The 27,726-nt window shown below is 42.9% G+C and overlaps 1 long non-coding RNA gene across 2 annotated transcripts in view; it reads right to left on the bottom strand.

Annotated features, from left to right (window-relative positions):
* Positions 1-12,012: 12,012 nt before the first annotated feature.
* LOC142827778 (uncharacterized) overlaps positions 12,013-27,726 on the bottom strand; it is a 167,378-nt gene continuing 151,664 nt past the window's right edge. For both annotated transcript variants that reach the window (XR_012902530.1, XR_012902529.1), the window contains exons 3-4: positions 18,530-18,643; positions 12,013-17,720 (exon numbers count right to left, since the gene is read on the bottom strand). This is a non-coding gene — a long non-coding RNA (uncharacterized LOC142827778). The remainder of the gene's footprint in view (positions 17,721-18,529; positions 18,644-27,726) is intronic.

The raw sequence follows: 27,726 nt of genomic DNA, 5'->3' as shown, positions 1-27,726 counted from the left end.
TCCCCTCTCCCACCTCCTTTTCCCAGTCTCCCCAAGTTTTGTTCAATAAAGACAGATTCCATTTTTTACCACAATTGTCCTTTATTTTGTACATCAAGAAAAGGGGCTAGGGAAGGGTAAGTGGAAGGAGGTGAGGGAGGAATGGGGCACGAGCCCCCAATGGGGAGGACTGGGCTGGCTCTGCGGGCTTCTGGGGGTGGAAGCTCTTCTGCAGCCCCCCAATTGCCCCCTCACCCCAGATGGCAGCCTGCGGCAAGTGCAGCCGGGCTGATGGCCGAGTGCTGTGATGTGCCCAGTGTGGGCACTCCGGGCACTCCAAGCCAGGACTGGTTTTCAAGCGGGGCACCCCTGAGAACTGTCTGTCCGGGGTGGGGGTCGGGTCTCTTTAAGCGCAGCCCTCGGCTAACCTGAGACAGCATCTCCACGCTCTAAGTCCTCCTCTGATGCCCTGCCGGCACTGCTTCCGGCCATCCTTAAGCCCTGTTCAGGGTCCACTCAATGTGGACATGCTAGTTCGAATTAGCAAAACGCTAATTCGAACTAGTTTTTAGTTCTAGACGCGTTAGTTCGAATTAGCTTAGTTCGAATTAACTAATTCGAACTAAGTTAGTTCGAACTAACTCTGTAGTGTAGACATACCCAAATATAATAAGGTTCTCCAAAAGGATCCAATAGCTTATAAATTGCAGCTTCATCGGCATGGACATGGCATCAATAGCAAAGACATCAAACATCCAAAAATTTTAAGTAGTACAGCCTCTCTCCGAGTTACGGACCAAACACTTGGCCGTAACTTGAGCTGTTCCTAATTTGGATCCCATTGAGATACACGTGACCACGCTGTTCGTAAGCACGGGTCGCGTTCCTAACTCGGGGACCGCCTTTACGACCGCTCCATGGGAGCTTTGGTCATCAGTGCAAACAGTCATAACTCGACCGTTCGCAACTCGGGGAGCGGCTGTAATAGCAAATTGTTAATAGTCAAAAAAAATCAAAAACATGGGAAAATGGGAGACCTCCTAAAGAGTGAACCCATTCTGACACTGGTATCAACATGTATCAGAGCCAGGGACTGCCAGTTGGCAAACTCCAAACAAAGAGTCTGGAGAGGTGTGCCCTATCCAGCTATAATGCTTCTAACTAGAGCCCTGCATAGACAGAACATTTGTATGTGCAGCTGCATCATCTACAAAAATGATCCATGCATATCCATATCTGAAGATGTGGATACCCATGGATATAAAGCAGATATCTACAAATGTCAAGGGTTCTAGATACCAAATTTGTATCTGCAAATATGAGCCACAGACTCACAACCATGGATGCCGATAGCTACGGATATAAAGTGGATATCCTCAAATTTGCAGGGTTCTACTTCTGGTGCCCTCATTCAGGCAATATGCCTCCTTCCACATTTTGTAAGAGCTTTATTTGGCCTATAGTACAGAAAATGCCAACAAGGCATATCTGATTAATGATCAAAATTTAAATATAGTTGTGGATCTGTACAGTACATAGGTCGTATTCTTCTGTGGTATCAATGTCCTTCAGCTTTTTTGTCTTCATTTCTTTCACTGGGCACTGTCTTTACAATTTTTCTCACCTCTTTATGTGAAGGAAATCTCTCAATGTATACAACTATATTGTATACATTTTTATTTGAATTTCCTCCACTATTCCTTAAAAGGTAAGTAATAAAATAATGATTCTTAAAAAAAAAATAAAAATAAAAAAAGATGCACTTATACCTTCAAATTTGGTTTGAAGATCTACAAGCAAAACTTCAATGCTATGCATGAAGTGATGCTGGGGTCTCGATAGATATCACTCCTTTGGAATCTATAAAATTGTTTCACGTTTATGTTAGAAGCCATTGTGCTGATAAAGGAATCATTTCCTCCAAGAAATAACTCTTAATTGTTCAGGGACTCAGTTGAAAGACTGCCTATACCCCTAGGGCCCAATGTGATCCATTCCAATCCCTCTGTTTCCAGTCACGGCATGGCAGTTGTGATCAGATGCTTTCAGGCTTATGTGAATCAGAGGATCTGACAGCAGGACAAGTGGCTCTGTAATGTGGTATGCCGAAGTTCTGTCGAGCATCACCATTTTTCGTGCACAGTGCAAACTACATTTCCTAATATGCCCTGCTTGGATGACTAAATACTTCACTTCCTGTCTTAAATTGTGAAACAGTCTCCTTGCTCCAGCCAAGAAATGCATGCACTTCATAGGTCATTAAAATGATTCCTATATTTTTATATAGTTTTTCAAGTTCTTTTGGATCCTTTGAAATTAAAAAGCCCTGTGCAATTTTAAATTATCATTATTTATGTAGAGTGAAAAAATAGTTCATTTAAAGCTAGCTAACTGTTTACCCATACCAATTATATTATTCATATTATAATATGTCTTGATATTATGAATTTTCTATACATTTTGCTTTGCCAACCTATGTTGCTGAGTAACAGTTTATCACTAGATGCTGAAGTCACTGATTCACCTGTCAAAGAATAGGTACATACATCGCTATACCATCTTCCAACTCAAAGACAGGATAAGGGTTCAAACCAAAGAAGGAAGTAAAATGAAAAATAATCTGAAGAGTGAAAAGTAAGAAGATCTAGAAAAGAAAGAAGTATTGGAACATATACTGGAGTTTTCCATTGCAAATTATCATCACTAACCGGCTGTCTGGGAACCACTCCAACCTGATGTTGGGTTCCCTTTGATAACGTGGTGTTTCTAAGCAACATTTCTAGGCAGCTCATGCATATGAGTGGTCAGCCACCACTCCATGACTTCAAAAAAGTGAATTTCTTTTGTTAGATGCAGATCCAATTTGTTGTTTGTGTTTTATATAAAATACAGCAGGCTTTTTAAGATAGGTTTTGAAAAAGAAAGAATTAATAGGGAGTATTGTAACACATTTTACTACATACAGCAGAGAGACTAATTTATTCAACAATGTATTAATGAACTCCTCGTTTTTCTTCTTAACAGATAGGTATTCATGTAACATGTTAAAGCTGTCAGGTATTTATGCTTTAATTCCATATGCATAATCAGCTGAAGACACCTCTTATTTAGAATGATAATGGCAATTTATTCACTTGATATGTTTGTCCTAGGATCTCAGTGAAATATTCTACAGGATCGAGATCTGTTCCACCAGAATTTCTAAATTTCATTCTCTTTTCAAATTTCATGGAAAATCTGGGAGAAAATCAGTTTGATTGCATCCTGTGTCTCAGTTCTTAAAGGCTATGTTTACACTTTTGAGAAGATAGGGTCTCTGGAGGTCAATTTTCTAGCATTCAATTTAGCAGGTCTATTATAGATCCATATATTGAACACTGAAGGCAGCCCCCACTGGCATCTGGTACTTCTCCTTCTGCAAGGAATAAGAGAAACTGACGGCTCCCATCGATCTCCCACTGTGTGGATAATGTCGTAGCTTGGCTTAAGGTAAGCCAACTCCAGCTATGCATGTTGCGTAGCTGGAATTGCATACCTTAAGCAAAATTGCTTGGTCTAGTATAGTCCCGGCCTAAGTGCTCAAACAAGGCTCATAATGACCAGATGGTATGGTGATTTTGTTGCTTCACTGAGTATTTAGCATTCCTGTCCCCTTCACATTATGGCTGATTTTAGCTTGCATCCAGAAGCTAGCAGAAAAGAATAGCACCACTTCTCTGAAGCAAGAGAGTTTCCAGTTTCAGCAAGCTGAATGAGCTGTTGACAACCATCACTGGCAGAATATGAGGAACAGGGCAAAGATGATTGTGTGGAATCATCTGTGAGAAGCTGAAAGGCACTGACAGCATATGACCCCCAATTTCAGATTTGAAAAAGGCAGGAATTCTGACATAGGTTGTAGATAGGAACTTAGGGTATGTCTACACTACAGAGTTAATTTGAAATAACAAACATTATTTCGAATTAACTTTAATAGCATCTACACATATAAATCGCTATTTCAAAATAAATTTGAAATAGTGGAGCCCTTATTTTGAATTAGGTAAATCTCATTCTATGAGGAATAACACCTAATTTTAAATAGCTAATTTTAAATAAGTGCTGTGTAGACACTTATTTCGAATTAGGGGGCCTCCAGCCCTTCCAAGTTCCCCCTGGTGGCCACTCTGGGCCAAACCAGGAAAACTCCTCTCCTCTCTCCCAGCCCTGGAGCCCTTAAAGGGGCAGACTCTGGCCACTGGGCATGTGCAAAAGCCAGGCGTGCCAGCAGCTAAAGACTCTCAGCCAGTGGCCACAGGATGGCAGCCAGTGGCAGCCAGCTCTCCCCCACCCAGTCCCCCAGCACCCAGGGGCTGTAGACGGTGTGCGCCCTCATGGACTAGTGCGGAGATCATGGACCTCACTGAGGTTTGGGGGGAGGCCCCTGATGTCCATGATCTCCGCACTAGGAGGAGGAATGCGGCTGTCTACGGCCGCATAGCAGCCACCATGGCCAGGAAAGGCCACAGGAGCACCCAAGAGCAGGTGCACCTCAAGGTGAAATATCTGCGGCAGGCATACGCCAGGGCCACCAGGGGTGGCGCCGCAGCAGGGGCTGACACCTGTCCCTACTTCCCCGCCCTCGACCTACTCCTGGGGGACAGAGCAGTCCGCACCAGCCCGGGAGGCAGTGAGACGGAACCAGAGGGCCCTGATTCGGGCACACCAGAGGGGCCATCGCCAGCTATCCCAGCACCGGAGTCAGCAGGGTCATCCGGGAGGCCATACCAGGTAAGGGCCAGCACTGTCCCCTGCCCGGGGGGAAGGCAGAGAGGGAGACCAGGGACCACGCATGTGGGCCATGCCTCCTACGGATCACGCAGCCACCTGTGCACGTGCGAGCACGTGCCATGACACCCTTGGGCAGGTAACTCCAGCTGTGTGACACCCAGGGGCTGTAGCCCAATAGGCATATGCGTGTGTAAAGAGACCTGATGTGCTCCCAACCCTGGGGCAGCACCCAGCAGGATGCTCTCCCTTCACACGCCCCCTCTAGACAGAAGCAGGGGACATTTTCCTCCCCCCCGCCCCGGCCACACTGTACACGGCACAGTGGCATGGCTGCGGTCTTGGGGCAGCTCCCAGTCCTGGGGAGAGCCAGACATCCTGACCATGGCCTCTGTGCAAGCACATCAGCTCTGATGGTGCAGGGCACGGTCGCCCTCACATCGTGGAGGGGTGGGGCTGGGCATCATCCACTGTGTCCCCAAGGAGAACTGGCCACGTCTCTTTTTTCTCTAGAGCTACACCAGCAGCTCATGCAGAGTGCACCACCCTGCACAGGACATGCTCCCGCACCTGTGGCCTGCTCCGGACCACCAGCACACGGCAGGAGTACTGGGACCAGCACCTGGGGGCCCTGCGAGCTCTGCACTGCACCATCCAGGCCCAGATGCTGGAGAACCTGCAGCTCCGCCGGGAGCAGCTTGCTGAGGACCGAGCGATGAACTCTAACCTGCAGGCCCTGCTGCAGAGCATGCTGCCCCATGCCAGTTCTGCACCTGCTGCCCCCACAACTACTGTCCCCCCTCCTCCCACTCCTGCCCCCCTCCCACCTCTTCCTCCTCAACCTCCACACCCTCTTCCTCAATGTCTACACCCCCCACCTCAACCTCCACAGCCTCCTCCCCATCCCACCGGGGACGCCGAGGCCCCTTCCCCCCGCTGTGGTTGGTGGTTGGCCCAGCGTGACCCCCAGTCCTGAGTGCTAAGCTTCCCCTCCCCCTTCTTCCCCTTGCTTCCCCCTTCCAGCTCCCTCCTCCCAGTTTTCCCCCTCCCTTCTCCCACCCACTCTCCTGCCCTCTCCCACCTCCTTTCCCCCATCTCCTCAGTTTCATTCCCCCTCCCCAGTTGTGTTAAATAAAGACAGGTTGTATTTTTTAAAATACGTGTCTTTTATTTGACATCAGGAAGGGGGGCTAGGGAAGGGTAAGTTGAAGGATGAGAGGGAGGAATGGGGCACAAACCCCCGGTAGGGCAGACCGGGGAGACTGTTAGAGTTCCTCAAGGTGGAAGCTCTCCCGCAGGGCCCCCTGGATCCTGACAGCCCCTCGAAGGTGATCCCAGATGGCAGCCTGCAGACAGTGCAGCCAGGCTGCTGGCAACATGTCCACAAGACGCAGCAGAGTCCCCTGGGGCAGGTCCGGTTCCATGTTGCAGAGTGCTGTGATGTCCCGAGTGAGGGCAAGCAGAGCACTCCAAGACACAAATGCTTTGCTGTCCCTCAGTGAGGTAGACCAGCAAGCAGAGAAACCTGAGAACTGTCTGTCCGGGATGGAGGGTCGGGTCCCTTTAAGCACAGACCTCGGCTAGCCTGAGGCAGCAGCCCCACACACTAAGTCCGACCTTGATGCCCTTTTGGCACTGGTTCCAGCCAGCCCTACCTTCGATTCAGGGTACACTCAATGTGGACGCGCTATTTCAAATTAGAAAAACACTATTTCAAATTAGTTTTTGTGTCTAGATGTGTTATTTCGATTTAGCTTATTAAATAAGTTAATTCAAAATAGCACTTTAGTGTAGACATACCCTTAGACTCTTCTTGACTAATGGATATTGAGAGAGAGAGAGAGAGAGAGAATGCTGTAGATTGCTGACTTGGACCATGTCTTTGCAGAACCTCAAGGGATCATCATATTCAGTTAGCATGACTAAAGGATGGTTGCATCAAAGAGGTTAAAGAGGGAGAACATCTACAGCAGTGATAAACACATTCCAAGCTTAGCAAGAAAATACTTCAGATTTCCATTAAAAAAAACACCCTTCCCAACAAAAAGGACTCAAAGCTGGAATATTTGTATCTCACCCATGTAAACTACAAATGAGACATTTGGGTAACTAAAATTTCATATAGAGTTACAAACAAACCCCATTTACCACTCTAAGGCTGTGTCTAGACCTCCTCCGTCTTTCGACAGAGGGATGTAAATTAGACATTTTGAAATTGCAAATGAAGCGGGGATTTAAATATCCTGTGCTTCATTTGCATAATCACGTCATGACGCGCTTTCGAAAAAGCGCCATATCAAAGTAAAACCATTTTTCGAAAGATCCTGAAAACCTCAGTTTTCGAAAGAACCACATCTAGACCACAGTTTCACTTTCAAAACGGCGTTTTTTTCAAATGAGTGCCATGATGCTACTATGCAAATGAAGTGCGGGATATTTAAATCCTCGCTTCATTTGCAATTTTGAAGTGTCTAATTTACATCCTTCTGTCAAAAGAGGGTTGTAGTCTAGACACAGCCTTAAGTCTGGAGTCACATGTTCCTTTCTCAGCAAGACACTTCGCATGAAATTCTGACTACTCCTAGGTTTGTCTGTAGGGATGAAAAGGGTGCACAAATCTTTTCTCACATCAAAACTCCCACATGGGGCCCAAGTAGAATGTACTAGTGTAGAGACTGAATGGAACACCTTGTGGTCCTCCACAGCCAGATGAGAGGCCATAGCCAGATTAGAGAGGCAGATAGTGCCCATCCTGTTCCTTGTTCTGCTCTCTGACTTTACACAATGGAAACAGTTCACACTATACTTTAGCATCAATGTAATGAGAGTTTTACAGCATTCTCCAGTCAGCACTGTGTGGTCTGTCCATGTCTCCCCCGAATAGGCTGATAGTCTAAGAGAACTTACAGATAGTCAAGGCAGATCCACATGCAATCCACATAAATATTGCATGGAGGAACAAGTACACAGCTTGACCTCAACTGCTTATGTTCCCAAAGTAAATAACTGAAAGTGAATGTGCATATTTTCAATACTTAGCTGTGACAGGCAAATGTCTGAAAATATGGTAGTGCAAGTAAAGATGCAGGAAAAGTGTGAACTTGTGAAAGAAATCCATTGCAGCACACAATAAGATCTAAAATTTGAAAAGTGTTCTTAATAAACAATTCATCTACTCAATTTACCTTTTTGTTTGTTTATTATTTTAAACTGGTTGGAAGATTTCACAAACTGTCCATTGAAGACCACAGTTTCCACACATTTATTTGCCAATAGTAATTCTTCATCAAAAGTTTTCAATGAACATATTTTGGTCTAAATTACCTTGTGATTCTTCACTGCACAGTTGTAAGTGTTCGCTTCTGCAGTTCAGAACCCAAGCTATTCATCTCCTTCCCTCTTAGGAGCTTCCATGTTTTTTCAGGCTTTATGCCTGGAGAAACCTCAAAATAAATGTGTGTTCCTCAAGCCATCTCCCTTGTCTCATTTTCACTTCCCCTAAAAACTCATGACTGTCGCTTGAAGGTTATGAGAAGAAAAGGGCAATGAAAGGGTTTATTTTCTATGTGAATATATCTTTCATGTTATGTATAGAACTAGATTAATTTTTTTCTAACAAAAATCTTTTTTCAGTGATAAAAATGCAGATTTGGTGATGATGAAATATTTTGTGAACTCAAGTCATTCATTATAAGTCATTTTGGGGAAAAAAATCAAAACATTTTTTATTTTTTTTGGAAACAGAATGCTTTTCATTTTTCAGTTCAAAATGACTTGTTTCAAAATTTCCTTTAATTTCATTACTAAAAATGCAAAACCATAATGTGATATTACTATAGTGTCAAACAGAATTCCATCCAACATGCATATTTGTACTATTTTATTTGTGAAAAAATTACAAAAAATATTGCTTTTGGTCTAACCTTTTGAAACATTTTTTTAACTTTTTTGAAATTGACAACAAACTGAAAAATCCTCCATTCACTCAGCTCTGGTTGCACTGATGCTATGATATTCCTCTCACTGGGCACCCTCAGAGTGGCAAACTGAAGAAGCCCTACACAGAGTGATCTCGAGGGGTTGCACCGAATACTACAGACTAAGGTGTCATAGACAGAGTACTTAGGAAAAGGAAAATTCTGATCTCAAACCTGTGCTCACTCTCCCTAGTGCCTACATCACAATTCCTGTGCCTCTGTACAATGGTCAGCATCAGATGAGAGAGTGGGGTTGGAACTCACACACCTTCACAGGAATGGATTTATCTTGATGCTAAAGATTTACCCCTTGTTGATGAAAATCCTAGAGTGATGGACAAGTGACGTTGGATGCAAGTGCAGGAATCCACTGGAAGCATCTAGCCACAAACCTATATATTGGCAGCCCAAGAATGATGGCTGCCTGTCTGCTGAACTGGAACAACAGCAGCCCTCGTATCTTGCCCAGGTGACAAAGCCGCATATAGGGACAGCATTGCTTTCAAAAGAAAAGAGGGAGAGAAAACAATCACTAAACACAGCTTATTCTGGCTGGCTGCGTCTAGATTGGCATGATTTTCCAGAAATGCTTTTAACAGAAAAGTTTTCCGTTAAAAGCATTTTCAGAACAGAGTGTCTAGATTGGCACGAACAAAATACAGGACTATGTAGCACTTTAAAGACTAACAAGATGGTTTATTAGATGATGAGCTTTCGTGGGCCAGACCCACTTCCTCAGATCAAATAGTGGAAGAAAATAGTCCCTGAGGAAGTGGGTTTGGCCCACGAAAGCTCATCATCTAATAAACCATCTTGTTAGTCTTTAAAGTGCTACATAGTCCTGTATTTTGTTTTAGCTACACCAGACTAACACGGCTACATTTCTATCACTATTCTAGATTGGCACGGACGCTTTTCCGCAAAAGCACTTTTTGCAGAAAAGCAACCATGCCAATCTAGACACGCTTTTCCGCAAAAAAGCCCCAATCGCCATTTTCGGAATTGGGGCTTTTTTGCGGAAAACAAATCTCAGCTGTCTACACTGGCCCTTTCGCACAAAAGCTTTGCGCAAAAGGGACTTTTGCCTGAACGGGAGCAGAATAGTATTTCCACAAGAAGCACTGATTTTTTACAGTAAAAAGTCAGTGCTTTTGCAGAAATTAAGTGGCCAGTGTAGACAGCTGGCAAGTTTTTCCGGAAAAGCATCTGATTTTCCAGAAAAACTGGCCAGTCTAGACACAGCCGCTGAGTTTAACTTATTCCTGTTTAACTGTGAACAATAGGCTATCCAATTTTACAGTCACAAGAGAAAATTAATGACTAATCCGAAACTACACTTTGCATCCTGAAATGTAAGTGTACTTCTTGCCAGTGATGATCACTGTGAATGCAGGTCAGCGCTTATCAGTAGAGAACTTGCACACTGCAACATTAATCAGAATGTAAGAATAGCCATCCTGGGTCAGACCAAAAGTCCATTTAGCCCAATATCCTCTCTTCCAATCACGGCCAATGCCAGATCCCCAAGAGGGAATGAACAGAACAGGTAAACATCAGGTGATCCATCCCTTGTGTAAGCGGGGGAATGATCCCGCTATTGTGGGAAACTTTCCTGGCTTCTATACCACCCCGGTGAAATGAACCAGCGAAAGGATCTGAGTCCCCGCTCCCACTTCCTTTACCCCACGGCTCCCTGATTCTGAGGGCTCCCCCTCCACTCTCCTGAGTAGCAGAGCCCTGGAAACCCCAACAAGGCTGGGCCCAGGTTTCCTGGGGCTTAATCCCTGACCTTGTAGTCACTAGGGGCAGGAGTTAGGGTGTCCCCACTCCGAGGTGCTCTCTTTACACTGCAGGCCTTCTTGGCCCAGTGATCACTTCATAAGGTTCAAAGCAAATACAATTTATTAAACATCAACTGATTAAAGAGAAAAGAATAAGAAAAAAATGAGAATGGTTAAATGAGAACACACAGCCCTGCTCTGTAGCATAGGGACATCAAAACAGCAGTCTGCAGAGTCTAAGGACAGTCCACAGTCTCTTTCTTAGAGGCCCTGGATATGCTGCAGGGGGGGCTACAGGCTGGACACGCTTGCTCTGGTAGTGACCACACAGTCTCAAGCTCGAAGTGGCCAGACCCCTCTCCCAGTCCAGAGCCTTTCCCCACACTTTGCTGGTCCCAGGTGCTCACCACATCCAGCTGCAGGCTGTGCTGCGTGGCCAGTTCCAGCTCCTTGTGTTGCTTCTCTGTTCCTTTTGGCTCTCTGAGCACTGCCAGTCTGCTGCTCAACACAGGGTCTGCACTCCTTGAGCTGTGTATGCCTGGCTCTGCTGCTGCAAAAACTGCCCCTCAGCACAGCTTGCATTCCTCTTAGCAGTGTCTCAACTCTGTTCCTTTTGCAGGACTTCTTCTGCACACAGCTTGCACTGCTCGGGCTGTCTGTGTCTGGTTCTGTCGCTGCAGGACTTCTTCACAAAGCTTGCACTACTCTTTCAGCTCTCTGTTTGCTCAGAGAGAGCCAGAACAATCCCCGCTTACAACCTGTCAGTCAGGCTGAGCTGGAGTGTTGACTGCTTTCCATTGTCTCTGGGGTCTGTCAGTCTCATGAACCCTTCCCCTTCTGAAGCTGGGAGCTGGCAAACCAAAAAACTCCCACAGAGTTTTAGTAAGGGGTAACAGTCCCCTTACACTTGTCACCCATTCCCAGCCTCTGGCAAACAGATTTGTCCCAATGTCCCAGTCTTAAACACACATCTCTGACACTAGCCAGTTCATGGAAGTTGTGTGAGCCATCCTGAGGGCCACCCAAGACAAGCAGGAGTTGGCTTTACCATCAGGATGTGACTAGCTCCTCAGCTTGAATCCCAGCCACATGTCATCAGTCCTCGCCTTGTGACTGTTAGTGTATGTGCACCCACATTGCCTGTTGCAGACAATGAAAAGCGAGAGCTTGAATTCAGTGATCTCTTCAATAACTTTTAATTCCAAGTGATATATACTTGACAATTTTAATGCTAGTGTTGGTAAAGATTCCACCACATTACAGAAAGTGCTTGAACATCATGGTATTTGGAAATAAGAACTCAAGTGGCATTCTTCTTCAAACTAGTGCACTACATGAGTTTGCAATTATAAACACTTTCTTCCAACAGGTGAACAACTATAAAGCAACTTGGAAGCATCCTTGGTCTAAGCATTGGCATAAAATTGACTATGTCATTACAAAACAAAGAGACATCTTTGATTCCTGTAATGCATGGCACTTACTCCTGATCTGACCATTCCATGATACTCAGTGTCATCTCCTTGAGCCTCTGCCCACCAAAACATCATTCTGTTGCATAGTGGAAAGGGTTGGATGTAGATAAACTTGTAATGCCCAAGATATGAAGAATATCTTAGTCTTGACACATCCTCAGCCACCAGTGATAACGGGTCAGAGCAGCCAGTCACTGTTGAGGACTGGATCATCATCAAGGAAACAATCTCAAGGAACATCAAGGAAACAAGTCAAATTACGGCAAATGAAAGAGGACTGGTGCAAATGTAAAGGAGTCAAACTTCAAGATGCAGCCAACAGACATGATTTAGAAGCATTCTATGAAGGCAGCCAATGGGCTGTGCGATGCTGCCTCTACACCAGCGCACTCTGCCGATAGCAGCACTCTGAAAACAGATAGTACTAAAATCTTTGATTGCTGGGCTGAACATTTATGCAGTGTATTAATCCAGACATCAACTTCTGACAGCAGCATTCTTGAAAAGATTCCTCAGTGGGCTAATGATTCACAGCTGGTTATACTGCCAACTCTTGACAAGATACAAAAAGCTGACAAGCAGATGAAATTTGGAAAGGCACCTGGCAGTGATGCGATCCCATCAGAGATTTACAAAGCTGGTGGTGGCCAGCTGATGTGCAATATTACCCATTTATTCATCACCATTTGGGAGAAAGAGCAAATTCCACAAGACTTCAAAGATGCCCTGATTGTACCTGTATGTAAGAGGAAAGGTACATGCAGTGGCAAGCACTGGGGCAACTCACTGCTGTCTATTGATGGTAAGATCCTGCCTTGCATCATCTACAATCAGCTGTCATTACATGTGTTCACAAATGGTATAATTCCTGAAAGTCAGTGAGCATTTTGTGCCAGTTGAGGTACTGCCAACATGATATTCACAGTCAGCCAGATTCAGGAAAAACATAGAGAATAACATCAGGATCTCTACATGCTTTTCATCAATCTGATCAAGGTGTTCAACATAAATGGGCTTTGGAAAGTACTTGGGTGAATCAACTGTCCTGAAAAATTAATTAATATAGTTTGATCCTTTCATGAAGATATGCTGGGTTGCATCCTTAACAATGAAGAGACATTGGCATCTTTTAAAGTATCAAATGGTACAAAGCAAGGACATATCCTTGCTCCTCTCCTGTTCAGCATCTGCTTTTTGATAATGCTGTTAGTTGCTTTCAAGGACTGTGTGCTGGGCATAACTATTCAGTTCCAAACTGACGGCAGCAGGCTTGTACCAAAGTGATTCACTACAACTATCTGTGACTCCCTGTTTGCTCACAAGTGTGCATTGGTGGCTCATTCAGTCTTATATGCACAGAAGCTTTTTGATCATCATGATACTTTTGCTCACTGTTTTAGACTCACTATTAGCCTCAAGAAGACAGAGGTTTTGTCTGAGTCTATTCAGAAAGAGCCCAGCATGCTAGTGATCACTGCTGCTGATACTGTCCTTCAGGATGGCAACAAGTTCTGCTACCTTATAAGCATCCTGTCCTCAAGCATAAACATTGATGATGATGTAATTGCTGAACCAGCCAAAGCTAGTATTGCCTTTGAAAGATTAACCAAATGCTTATGGAATGACCATAGTGTTAAACTACATAAGAAGGTACCAGTTTTTCAGGTAGTTATCCTGGCTATCTTGCTGCATGGTTCAGAGTCAGGGCATAGATTGCTGCCACATTTCAAAACCTGATCAGTCCACTTGCATACTTTAGTTGAACTGAGACCATTTCTGTGCTTAACATTAAACACGTGGTGAAATGCTCTGCTAGGTCAACCCCAAAGTGCTGAGCTAGATCTAGCCCTCAAAAAGGATATTTAAAGGACATATTTGAAAAGTGACACAAATGTGTCAAACTCAGAGCTAAATTCACCCTGACATAAGTCTAAGGACTCTAGTGTTGAATTAGAATCTCAGAATTTTCTTTTTCCTGCAAAACTCAATTTCTTTGGTAAAATTCCACTGATCTAATTTTATTAGCCCAGACACAGTCTCACTAGTTGCTATAAAAGCCTATGTGAGGATCTATGATTGACAATATGCAAAAATATTTCAAAATAGTTGGATTTCTATATTTACAAATTATATTAGCAAATTGCCTCTGTGAAAAATGGTGTTTGTGCTTCTAGCCATTGGAGCTGGGCTATGAACATCAGAACATATGAAAGTAATGAACTTCTTTCCAGTCTATAAAAAATGCCCCCTCCTTCCCCCTCCCCTGGAAGCAAGGCAGCCTAGCTAATGGAGCCTAAACCCACTGTGCAGGATGTCAAAATTGACAGTGTCAAGTTTTCAGTACCAGCTCCTTTGCAGACATTTGCTTGGAATTACAAGAGCAAGAATGTCTTTGTGTGTAGGGGGATGATGGGTTAAAGTTTTTAACCACCAAGCTGTAAGATTAAAGCATTAATTGTACCACAGTAAATAATGTCCAGCTGGTATAGCTCCAGCTGCAGTTGATCAGTTAGCTACTACTCCATGTATCAGGCCAAACAGTAACCATTCTAGTATGATTAAAATTAAATAGGAATCGCTCAGACATTTGTTAATTCTATGTGCTTGATTTCATTATTTGATCTTGCTCCAGTTTTTTTAAGCATAATTATTCTTAATAGTTTCTGAATCTTCTTAAAACTAGTGAGTAGTTCCTCCTTTGTTGCTAGTCCTCTATTGAAAAAATAACTGGAACTCATCTGTAACAGTGCTAATTTCATCCTGCTGAGAGTCCAACAGTAGAATTTTCTATAGGTATAATTTCCTACCTAAATCAGTCATTTATTCTTCCATCTCAGACATTTTTGTGAAATGCAAACTTCCATTGCCCGCAGTAAATCCAAAAAAACTGGGGCTGTTTACATAGGCTAAGCAAACTGACAAAAATAAGAGTAGTTGTTTTTATAGATAGCCTAAGAAACATTCCAACTTCTTCAGTGCTTGCCCACCATCATTATGTGTACATAGGACCCACTGTATTAATGGGAATGATTTTTGCAAATGCTCTGTGCACTGATGAGGGAAAGAGAGATAGATGCCAATCTCCCTAAGCTCTCTTGTTTTTACCCTGTTCAACCCAACTGCTTGCTGGCTGTTTTGTTGGAAGCTTTAACAGCCCTAATACATTCCTAAGTAGAAAAAGTTTATCCTTTAATGTTGTGCAACTAGCTCAATATGTACTGACCTCAAACTCCAGATAGTAGTAACTTGATCTAGTAGCTCATTATTGTTATTTTCAGCAAATTTCCCCTTGAAAGTGCCTGATGCTTTCTTTCACCCTCACTCTCCCACCCTCCACTCGCAATTTGTATTTAATTGTTTAGGAGAGAAAAATGCAAACTGTGAGCCAACAATATATTTCCAGGGGGTACAAGATATTAATAGAGCAACACTGTGGCCCCATGTATCGTCATAAACTGTGCTGTAATTTGTTTACCCACCATAGACAGTAACTAACATTCAGATAAATGGAGTTGGCGCCTGCAAGATTTATGATACACTTCTGTGCTTAGCAATGTTTAATCAGGGAGTTAAAATATTATGGTGTAAAATCCTTTACAAGCATGCACAAACAGAACTACCATTAGAGGCTTGGCAGATGTATTCAATGTCAAATAGTTCCTCCAGACACTCTGAAAACACAAAGAGGAATATTCAAAGGAACTACTAACTGACTACTAACATTATTTCAGAACAACGTCAGGACTCAATTTGTTTTCAGGGGGCTTGCTTTTGAAGTGACAGAGTGATAGGCAGGGACAAGTGGACTTGTCTGCAGGACCCATCAGGCTGAGAGCCTTTGGGTTGAGGGGGAGGTGAATTTTGGTCAAAAAGGTGGTGGATGCGTGTCACAGAGCTTAGTGTGTTTGGATAAGACAGGCTAGCATGTGGGGGGATCAGCATGAAGCATCACACCTGGAGGAAAAGACAACTAGCTCCAGCCCCAGTGCCATAAGACTGGCTCCACAAAGTCTAGCCAACATCTGGAATGGATATCAAGAGACACAGTGCAGCCCTGACTGGCGCTCCACTCTACCTTTGTACTTTTCACTGCAAATTGAAAAGCAAAACAGACATCAAGGATATATTTATATAACTGTCTTCAAGCTGCATTTTCTACTCCCATCTGCTGCACATGATAAGTTTCAAGTGTTTTCTAATAAAAAAGGATTTTTTTAACTTCTTGTTCGGCAAACAGACTGACCTCTTTTATTCACAGTTTTAAAGGAACAGTAAATATTTTACAAGCAAGGAAAGATTTTCAGTTATTGGAGTTATTAACCAAGTGAGCAGTTGGTCAAAGTGTGCACACACATGCATGTTGGTCTGTGTGTGTGCACACACGAGCTCATGTCTGTTTTTGAGAATGAGAGTAATTCTTTTGAAGTAATAACTTTGTGGTTGTTACATCTTTTAAAAGAGGAGGAGACCCATGCTGTGCGCAAACAGGAGATTGTGTGGTGAGCCTCTCTCTGAGAGCAAGTAATACACAGAAGGAATGCAGCCGTCAGATTAGAAAGAATCTGGTTTTTTTCTTTCTGTTTTTTAGCTGTAAAACGAATGGGTCCAGATCACACTTCTAGTCAGGTTGATTAATGGGGGTGGAGGTCACTCGAATGAGAACTGGTTACATTTTGCTGCAAAACTAGCAAATTCACTTTCACACCAGACACAGAATGGGCCTGACACATATTCACTGGTTTACAAAGCCAAGAGGCATAGGGCATGAAACTAAAGACAGCTTAAGGCTCAATCTTACAAAAAATACTAAGGGACAGATTTTGACCCACTTTGAGGAAGTGGGTCTGGCCCACGAAAGCTCATCATCTAATAAACCATCTTGTTAGTCTTTAAAGTGCTACATAGTCCTGTATTTTGCTTCAGCTACACCAGACTAACACGGCTACATTTCTATTAATAGTGATTAGTTACTTACATAGATAGTCATGAAAAGTGGGATTGTGTGCACAAATATGCTGTCCACTAGTGAGAATAAAGAATTAACAATCTGTTCCTAAGAAAACATCTATTTGTAAATATATAGCTATGAAGTTGATTTTTCCCTCACCTACACTGGTTTAAATAAGCGGTCTGAAATCAATTGAGTCATGCTGGATTCAGTGAGGCCACAATATAGTTAGTGTTACATACTAATATATTCTACAATGTCGCTTATGTTTATATCTTCAGTATTCCTTATTTTGCTTATTGTCACCAAGATAACCAGCTTTCCATTTCCCATGCTAGAAAGGGCACTCCGCCTTTCTTTTCCTCATATAACAAAGTGAAATTGTCAACTGAGTGATATTCAGTAAAGAGAATTGGAGGCGAAATTTGGCATAGATACATTTGGGGACCTAGAATCAGTATTTCTGGGCTCTGTTCCTGACTACCACGGTTTGGTGTAATAACTGTAGGCAAATAACCTCCTATGTACTTAATTTTATTCAGTTGTAAACTAAGCATAATCCCTAACAAGAGAGAAGTTGTAAGACTTCAACAATACTTTGTAATTATTGATGGAAAATGGCTTTTTTCAATCAAACAGAAATTTCTCTGCAAAAATACTGCTGAATTTTTCCTTTTTTTTTTTTTTTTTTTTTGTCAAGAAAGGAAAAAAACTCAAACTCAAACATTTTCAGTTTTCAGGTTTCCAGTGGTTGTTTTGGAGAAAACATTCTTCAAAATATTCAAGTTGCCTCCTAAAAAACAAAAACAAAATTGTCCCCAAAAAGAAAAAAAAACCTATTGTTTACACCAATATATTTCACAGAAAAAATAAGACATCATTCCCCAATCAGTTATGCTTATAATACGAAATGCATTTCTTCAATGAAAATCTCAGTATAACTGCAAATATAATAATTAGGTATGATATTATATTTAGACTGAGGGAGATATTCTGCTCTCAATCATAAAACACAACTGATTTCAATAAACAGATTTTTGCTCTGAATATGTTCTTATTTGAAAATACAACACCTGTCAGAGATGATCTAAATATACTTGGTCTTGCCTCAGTTCAGAGGGCTGGACTAAATGATTCCCCAGTTCCATTCAAGCCTTAATATTTCTGTAATTCTATGCTTCAGTGTATACTAGACCAGGCAAGTTTACTTAAAGTACTCCATCCAGTCACGCAAAATGCATTTTGCATAGCTAGATTCGGCCTACCTTAAGCCAAGCCACTGCAACATCTACACTGCAGAAGGCCGACAGGAGCAAACATTCCCATCAGCTTCCCTTACTCCTCTCAGGAGGAGAAGTACAGGAAGTCAGCAGGGGTTGCCCTCGGCATTCAATTTGGGGGTCTACTCTATACCTGCTAAATTGAACACTAGAAGATTGACTTCTGGAGGGTCAATCTTCTTTATAGTATAGACATGCCCTATAAGTGTAGCTTCAGTCTGAAAACTGGCTGTTTCGTAACGTGTATTGAAAATCATTCTATGTTACCTAAATAAAGAGGCATGTTTGCCTTGTTTCATAATACACAGTTAAATAAAAGCACCTGCTGTTATTTACTGCAGTCTTCTCGGTTTTTTTGTTCTTTCACTTAAAAATTATGACTTCATTATACCTCCGAGGGAGTGAAATTCTGTTTTTGGAGAGAATGCTAGGGCATCTGTGAAAAGAAAATCACCTGATGAAAAAAAAAACCCAAAATGTAGATTTTTTTTTCACTTTTGGGGTTTGACTTAATCAGGCAAATTTTACAAGCAAAACAATGTTCAAGAACCACACTAAGAGAAAAAAAAGTCTCTCGTACATTTTGAAATCTTTCTCCTTACTTGCAAATTTGATGTCTATGCCCAATTTAATTCTAAAACATTATGATTTCACAACCTTTACCCAAAAGAAATTTCTCTCTTACCACACCAGAAAGTTTCATTCACCTGCAGATATGACAAAACAGCACCATGCATAAGTTCCACATATTTTTAATACAAAAGTTCTGTGGAAAGAAATGTGTTTAATTTCCAAAGAGACATAAAAAAAGCAAGCATTTCTCATTCTGAGAGATAATTTTCCAGACTGCTTCACACTGCTCTTTGATACATATTTTCACACTATTGTGCATAAACATCTAAATTAAAAGAACAGTTCAGTCATAAGAAGCTTTCTTGATGGCATTTAAATGACATGGTTCAGAGATCAAAAGACAAGCAACCAGGTGGGTTAATAATAACACCAGAAGATAGTGTCCAAAGAAGTTAATATATTTGTAGACTATCCAAGGACTGTAGGCTGTAAGTAATGGCTAGTGGTCTGAAACCAGTGTAGAGTCACTTTGGAATCACAAGATTCATTTTTTATTACCTATTTTCTTTATTTATTAAATTTCACATATTTACTGATTGGAAACATATTAAATAGTTATAAGATTTTTTTAAATGTGTGAAAGCAGGACGAAAAAGGCATGTAACATATCTGAAATCCCATGTTTTCAGTTTCTTATAATAAGAAGTCAGCATTTGGAAAGTGATTTAGAAAATATAAAGAAAAAATTATATGCTGTTTTTATGCACTAAACCTATGGTTTGTTAGAGCAGCTATTTAGAATGGTTCTCTAGAGAAGTTGTACGGAAACCACCTAGTAACTTTAGCAAGTCTTTAGTGGGATGGTCTGGATGAAACAGACCATGTTACATGTCTGTATAATACAATGGAATGAAATTAGCACTCAGTGGAGTAGTTAGACATCCAGTGCTGAAAACACTGTCTGAAGAGCCTGTACTGAGATTTCATTAAATATGTTGAATTACGTTTACATTCTGTCCCTGCTCCTCCCTCATATTTAATGTGAAACATTTCTCAGGCAAAAAGATCTGTTCATTCTATTTACCAGGGTCTGTCTGATAAAGTTGAGTTGAAAATGTTACATGTACATTAAAGCTGAAAAGCTCTGACCGCAGAACAATTGCCTGCTACAGAAATAAAGTAATGCCATTCCTATGAAAACTATAAACTCGAAACAGGGCTACAGAACTAGTGGTTGCCAATAACTTTAACTTCATTTATCTATACTTGGCAAAAATTGTGCTGCAGCTGGAGATGAAATGCTGAGCTAAATAACTGCAGCGACGTGAGCTCCAAAACAGCAATTACCAAGCGATGTTGCCTTGTATAAGATTTTACTTTTAATTTATTGTATTTAAAGCAACTCTCTAGCAATGTACAGTACAAGGACTATTGCGTATTCAAATAATGCCTGATCCCAAGGGCATCTCAGCTTCACTATCAATATATTGAAGTGTTTAGCCAGGCAATATGTCTCTCATGCAATCAGACTGAAGTGGTGTGCAGTTAAATTAAAGTGGTGCGCATGGCAGTTTTACCACTCTGTGAACTCTTTTATTGACTCTAACTGTAAGGAGTGACTCATTTAAAAACCTAACCTTGGCTTATTACAAACAGTTCACACATTTGATTTAATTTTCCTCCTTATCAGCAAAGCTATTGATAACTGATTGAAGGAAAAACTATCGATTCTCCATTCACATGAGCAGTCCCATTGAAGAGACAACTCGTTTGAGTAACAGCCCACCAACATGAGTAAATGTTCCACCATCTACACTTTAAAAGAGGACAATAGGCAATATTAATTATTTGTCTGCACACTCCTTATCAGTTCATTCCAGTAGGTTGGACCTCCCTGGCTCGGCACCATCAGGACCTGGCGGTCCTGAACCAGGGAGTTTGCTGGGCCAGGGGAGGTCAGTGCTCCATTGCTGGCTTCCCAGGCTCCCAAGGCTGGGGCTCCTGCTCACTGCTGCTGGGGGTCCCCCGGGATCCCTTGCTGGGGCCACCATGATGCCATCAGCTCTTCTCAGACCCCACCAGCCCTTCCCAGGGCTCCCCACCAGCCCTTCCCAGGGCTCCCCACCATGACTCACCTGCTGCCACCTGGCCCTGCTGCCACCAGGGGTTTTCTGGCTGGGGCTGCCCAGCTACCACAGACCCACTGCTACTGGGGATTTCAGGTATTCCCCAGCTGGGGTTCCCTGGCCCTGACCACAGATGTTGCCATTCCAGAGAGTCCTGGATTTGGGAGGTTCAACTTGTAGTAACAATGAGTGTTTTCCACATACTTATTTAATAAATGCAATTTGTGTAAAGGGAAAAAATATGGTCTACACAATACATATTCCACTCTGGAAGCCCAAACTGCTTCAAGAAAAATTTAAATCCCAGCTTCTTTGCCTATGCCAAATAAACTATTTTATATGGCTCCATCGACAGATCCATGTAGTCTAGACGTAGCCTTAGTGGCCACTAGCTTGCAGCTGAACTACCTAGGACTCTTTTCCTTCCTCCAGAGGTACTGAATCACACTCCCTCTTTTAAACACAAGTTTGAAATACAGCACCATCTTTAGTTTACAATTGACTCTGTGCCAATGTTATGCAATGTTATAACAACCGTTATCAAAATATTATATTGTATAACAGTATATGGACTTAAAATCAAAATCAAGAGTGAAGAATGTTCAAATAGGTGGGTTGTTTAATGACACCTTTGTTCTTCTGTATACTCTTTATCTGTAAAAATCCTAATATTAGCTCTATTATATTGAGATAGCAGAAAGGGTTAATCTGCTCTTAGAAGTAGTCAGTGATAACTGTTTCTGCCTTCAGGATAACAAATGAGGGTTTTCTATGACATTCACTGAAATTATTTTCACTCAATATCTTCTTGTCCTGGTGTTCCAACTTGAACTAGCCAAACCTGAGAAACAAGAAGTGCTTCATCTTCTAATAAAGTTATTTGTTCTTAGTCTTCTCCTACGGAAAGAGCAATACGAGCATTATCAATCAACTGTGATTTCAAAATAGGAGAAACACGCATAAGAAAGAACAAGAGTAAAGTCTCCATGAGAGGGAAAGCACAGCATGAGTGTTGCCTATGAAATGCTGAGTGATTCTGCTCCGGTCACTTCAGAAAGAAATATTCTTAGAAATAGAAAGGAACTGCATACAGTAAATAAAGGCACTCGGGTTTTGTGCTATATACACAACAGTATTTTTCCAATTCACTTCTGTAGCCTTAAAGCTAGAGTGTGACTTTAGGCACAAGATTGAGCAAGAGCTTCTCCCCAGGAGGCATTGTGACCCTGAGCCATAATTCTCCCCCTCAGCCTCCTTGCTAATGCTGGAGAGGAATCTGCTGCTTATTAGCAGCGATCTGCAATCCCTATGTCAGCTCATGTGCACTTGCCAGTAAGGACAGAGGGGAACTGGAAACAAAGCCCAACCCATTCCTCATCGCTTCCTGTCCTCCTACTCTGGGGAGAGAGAGGAAACAGGTAGAACCCTGCATGGCTACCAAATTTGTATCTACATCTCACATCTGCATCTTTCTCTGCAAAAATGAGCTGTGGTTATCTGTGCCCATATGCATTTATGTAGACACCTCCAGGTATAATGTGGATTATCTGCGGATATGCAGGTTTCTATAAATAGGCACCCATTTACACTGTATAACCAGACCCCTTGTAGACAGCGTAAGCTTATAAAGGTGGGGTTCTTACACCCTCTTTCCTCATACTCCTTTGTCACAACCTGAGCCTCACTGACTACATGAGCCCATAGTCATTAAAAAAATACTGTGCCTTCTTGACAGTCAGCTCTACCCCTAGTGCATTATCAAACATCCCAATAATTACTACTTTAAATTCAACTTCTAACAAGTCAATGTATGTATGGGATAGGCTAAATGTTCCAGCATCATAGATCTCATCTTTATGGGGTACAAGTTTCTGGTTCTATTTTCAGAAAAGATCCTTCCGACAATAACCCCCTGCTCAGAGATACTGTATATACATGAAGTGGTGTTTTACCCACGAAAAGCACATGATATAATCATGGAATCATAGAACTAGAAGGTACCTTGCAACGTCATCAAGTCTAGTCCCCTGCCATCATGGCAGGACCAAGCACCATTTAGATCATCCCTGAGGGAGGTCTATCCAAACTGCTCTTAAATATCTCTAGTGATGGAAATTCCACAACTTCCCTAGGCAATTTATTGCAGTGTTTAACTACCCTGACAGTTAGGAAGTTTCTCCTAATGTCCAACCTAATATATTTGGGTATGTCTACACTACCCTCCTAGTTCGAACTAGGAGGGTAATGTAGGCATACCGCACTTGCAAATGAAGCCCGGGATTTGAATTTCCTGGGCTTCATTTGCATAAGCGGGGCTCTGCCATTTTTAAATCCCCGCTCGTTCGAACCCTGTGCCGCGTGGCTACACGCGGCACGAACTAGGTAGTTTGAACTAGGCTTCCTAGTTCGAACTACCATTACTCCTCATTCCACTAGGAAGCCTAGTTTGAACTACCTAGTTCGTGCCGCGTGTAGCCGCGCGGCACAGGGTTCGAACGACCGGGGATTTAAAAATGGCGGAGCCCCGTTTATGCAAATGAAGCCCGGGAAATTCAAATCCCGGGCTTCATTTGCAAGTGCAGTATGCCTACATTACCCCGTTAGTTCGAACTAGCGGGGTAGTGTAGACATACCCTATGTTAGTCTCTCAGGTGCCACAGGACTGCTCATTGTTTATAAATTACAGACTAACATGGTTATCCCTCAGAGGATATGTCTAGACTGCATCCCTCTGTTGGCAGAGGGATGCAGATTAGGCCGGTTGACATTGCAAATGAGGCAGGGATTTAAATATCCTGCACCTAATTTGCATAAAAATGGCCACCGCGTTTTGCCGACTCAGCACTTTGTTAGTAAAAAGCAGCAGTCTAGAGGGGGATCTGTCGAGAAAGAAAGCCTTTTTCGACAGATCCTGTAAACCTCCTGTAACCCTTCTGCCAGGTAGGCCTGGCAGCAACCAGGGCCGGGTTCAATATCTTGGGGTCCATCTCACACAGAACCGGTTTGAGCCCCCACCCAGTAACCTGGGAAATTCACACACCCATGGGTGCCTCTGAAAGGCAATGCTTCACCACTCGTAAGCACAGAGTCTGAGTGTAGCAAAGAAACATTTAATGAAACAGAGAGAGAAGTCTTACAGCATTAACTTAGGAAAATACCACAAACAGAGTTCATAACCCAAACATGAGCTAAGCCCCCTGCCCCCAGCCAAGAATCACCTGAAGTCCCAAAGTCTGACACCCCAAAAGTCTCTGTCCCTGGTCATTGCCACCCAGAGTCCAACAGTTCATTCGCAGGGTTTCACCTCCCAACCTGGGTAGAAATACGAGTGGGGGGGATAGATACGGACACCTTAGGAGTCACTCCACCACGCTCCACCAGCTGTCTCATTCCACGTCACTGGATGCTCCGCTGGTCGCCTGCCGCCGCTCCTACCAGCCGCGCTGCACCACTGGTCACCTGCTTCTGCTCCTCGCCTGCCGCCGCTCCTACCAGCTGTGCCATGCAGCTGGTCTCAGATTCTTGCCTGCCGCCGCTCTATGCCACGCTGTTGGTTGCCACTCCTCACCTGCCGCTGCTCCGCGCCACGCCACAGGATGCCAGTCCGCGCCATGCCACTGGTCGCCACGCCTCTGGTTGCTGCTCTGCGCCTGCAGCCACTCCGCGCCATACCGCTGGTCACCGCTCCTCGCCTGCCGCCACTCCACGCCACGCCACGCCACTGGTAGCCACTCCTCGCTGGCTGCAATGGGTCTGGCTCCCAGCCAAACCAGTGATTTCAGCTCTTAGTGATTTCAACTCGTTAGCCACCAGTTGGACTGGCAAAGGATTCCAGCTTCCACTGGACTAGCAAAAAGACTCCTCATAGAGTCTGCTTTAGGTCTGTCCTTAAAACAAAGGGGGAAAGGGGCAGGTGGGGCCAGTCTTACAGCTCACACCTGGCAGGTATGAAGCAGGCTGACTCAAGCCCTTTAACCCTTCCCCCCGGCTCAGTTCCCTCAACTCTGAAAAGGGTGAGGCTTGTTCCTTGGAGACTTCTTACAATGATGGTGGTGTCTCTCCTGCAAGCACTAGTGGCATGTTTTATAGTTCCCATATTTATGGGTATCATGATTTGTGACCCCCACAACAGCCCCAAATTATTTACAATACACTACATTCCATTCCAACACTGACCCTCCATCAGCCCTGGCTGAATTGGATTTACATAGCCTCACCTCGTATTCCCTCCCCATCCTGGCATGAGCTGTATTTACATATCAACAGTTAATTATCTTGCACAGCTAAACAATTGTAGGGGGCACACCACCCCAGAGAAGCTCTCTCCTTTTAGCTGGCTGATAACAAGCAGTAGTTCAGCCCCTGCTTATACTCCTTGCAAGAGGCATAAGGGATCTGTCGAAAAAGGCTTTCTTTCTTGACAGATCCCCCTCTAGACTGCTGCTTTTTGCTGACAAAGTGCTGAGTCGGCAAAACGCGGTAGCCATTTTTATGCAAATTAGGCACGGGATATTTAAATCCCTGCCTCATTTGCAATGTCGACCTGCCTAATCTGCATCCCTCTGCTGACAGAGGGATGCAGTCTAGACATACCCGGAGATACTCTTCCAAGGTAATTCAATTTGAAGCAGATATGCTGTTAGATTGATTTCATTTTTGTGATACTGATGCTTCTGATATATGGGTGTCTGATTCCAGCTTCATAAATTACAGCCTTTGTACATATTAAATGTTTGGGCTGTGATTCTTCAACATAACATGAAGCAGCAACTGCAAAGACAGCTAATTTACAGTGTAGTGTCTATGTTTTTCATATACAGAAGTCAGATACAGCACTTCCTTTTAAAATAACTCTTTCCTTTCCCTTTACCACACAACCTATTACCTCTGCACTCATGGATTTCACAGTAAAGGATCTGCATTCCAGAAATTCTCATGGCTCTTGCAAATTGTGTGGCAACAGTGTTCAAGCAGAATTGCATTCCGTAGACTCTGTTACATCCTCTCCATTGGGGAAGCTCTGACTTCCTACATTTCAATCCAATGCAGAAGGGGCAGGAGGCAGCACAAAGAAATCAGGCCATGGTCCTGCTCCATCCCCATTTCAGGCACCCTCTCTGGAGCTCAATGTCTCCCTGAGTTCCCAATGTGGTATTGCAGTTCCACACTCACGTCTAAATCTATTCTAAATCCCTAGATGTAGTTCAAGTGAAAACAGTCTAGCTTGTCAACAGCAGCATATTCCCTACTTTCTTACTCCTACTGTATATGTATAGTACACATCTTCTATGTTCATTTCACTTTGTACTCTAATTTTCATGCTCCTTCCCCTTTTCTAATGGTAGGTGTGGGAAGGGGATACATGGGGTTTCCAGGAAAGTGAACTGCATGAAGCTTACCCTTTTTTATCTACAGAATGCACTTTTTCACTGGTTTGCAAATGATGCAGTTAAAGGACGACTGCGTGAAAAACTCTGAAATGGAGATGGAAAGGCACGTAGAGTGCAGTATGCCTACACAGGATTACAGAGCTTCTGCTGCAAATATAATAAAAACAGCACTACATATTACAGCAGGTAGACTCACAATCCCCTTTCTCCACACCAGAAGCATCATGCAGTTACTTGATATAGTCCCATAAAAGTATCTCAGGAATATCAAACAGCCTAAGGTGGCAACTACGGGGTAGTAGACTGCATCACAGCAATCATGTTAGTCCAACCTAGCAAAGCAAAGATGTCGGTGAGTAAGAAACTGGGACAGACTGCAGGTACGTTATACAACAGTGGTCTGCACAATGAACAACCAGTACACTACATAAAGCTGAATCCAGGCTGCACGTAGCTAGTTGTGATGTGAGGAGGGAGCAAAAACACCATAAAACCAAGCAGAGATATATTGCCATATCGAGTGACCCATCCTGTGGCAAACATCAGTTGAATGCAGTTTTCCCTGTCCTTACGGTCATTTGTTGTAAGTAATATTATTATCCTCACATGCACAGCAAATGACAGATGAATCAGTCAGACTCTGAGGACCTAATTCTCCACTGTGTCATACCCTATGTAGACACAGACATCAGTGCAGAGTGGGTATAAAATTCTGCCATTCCAATCTGGCACTATTTACCATTAATATCAATTACTACAAAAGATACAAGGTAGTGGAGAATCTGGTGCCATAAGTTCAAGGGAAGAAGCTAAACTAAATACAAGAAGAACCTGCCCTTCTGTAGGAACACTTGTGCTAAAAAGTTGAGTAATAGGATTATGGACCTGTCTGCAACTGAAGGGGACTAGATTTGATAACCCAGGAGGTCCTATCTAGTGCTGTGTTTCTAATGATTATTGGCCTCCTGCAATTGTTGGAAAGTAATCATTTACAAACAGTCACAACAAACTCGGATAACTGAGATACCATACTTACGCCAGAAAATAACTGTGGTAGCTGCATGTGGACAAACATTGACTTTTTAATGGAGACTACCATACCAAGAGCCACAGTAACCTTTCTACAGAATTAAAAATATGAACAGCAATTTATGAGATTTACACTAGAAAGGAAAACGAAAGGCATGGGATCAAAATGTGCCACTTCCATGTGTGGTCTGGCACCTACTTAAGTCTCTTAGATTTTTTATTTTATTTTGACTTGCTTGCACAGATTGCAAGGCTAGGGTTAAAAACAAGGAATTCATTGTTAGTAGAAGTGGACTGAATAACATTCAGCCAGCTCTAGTTATTAGGTTGGAAACAAAGCGCACACTGCGATTAAATCCATATTCAACCATACATACGTTGTCAGTGAGACAGTGAGTTTT

The sequence above is a fragment of the Pelodiscus sinensis genome, chromosome 3, assembly GCF_049634645.1.
Source record: "Pelodiscus sinensis isolate JC-2024 chromosome 3, ASM4963464v1, whole genome shotgun sequence".
Taxonomy (NCBI): domain Eukaryota; kingdom Metazoa; phylum Chordata; order Testudines; family Trionychidae; genus Pelodiscus; species Pelodiscus sinensis.
This window is presented reverse-complemented; position numbering and strand designations above follow the sequence as displayed.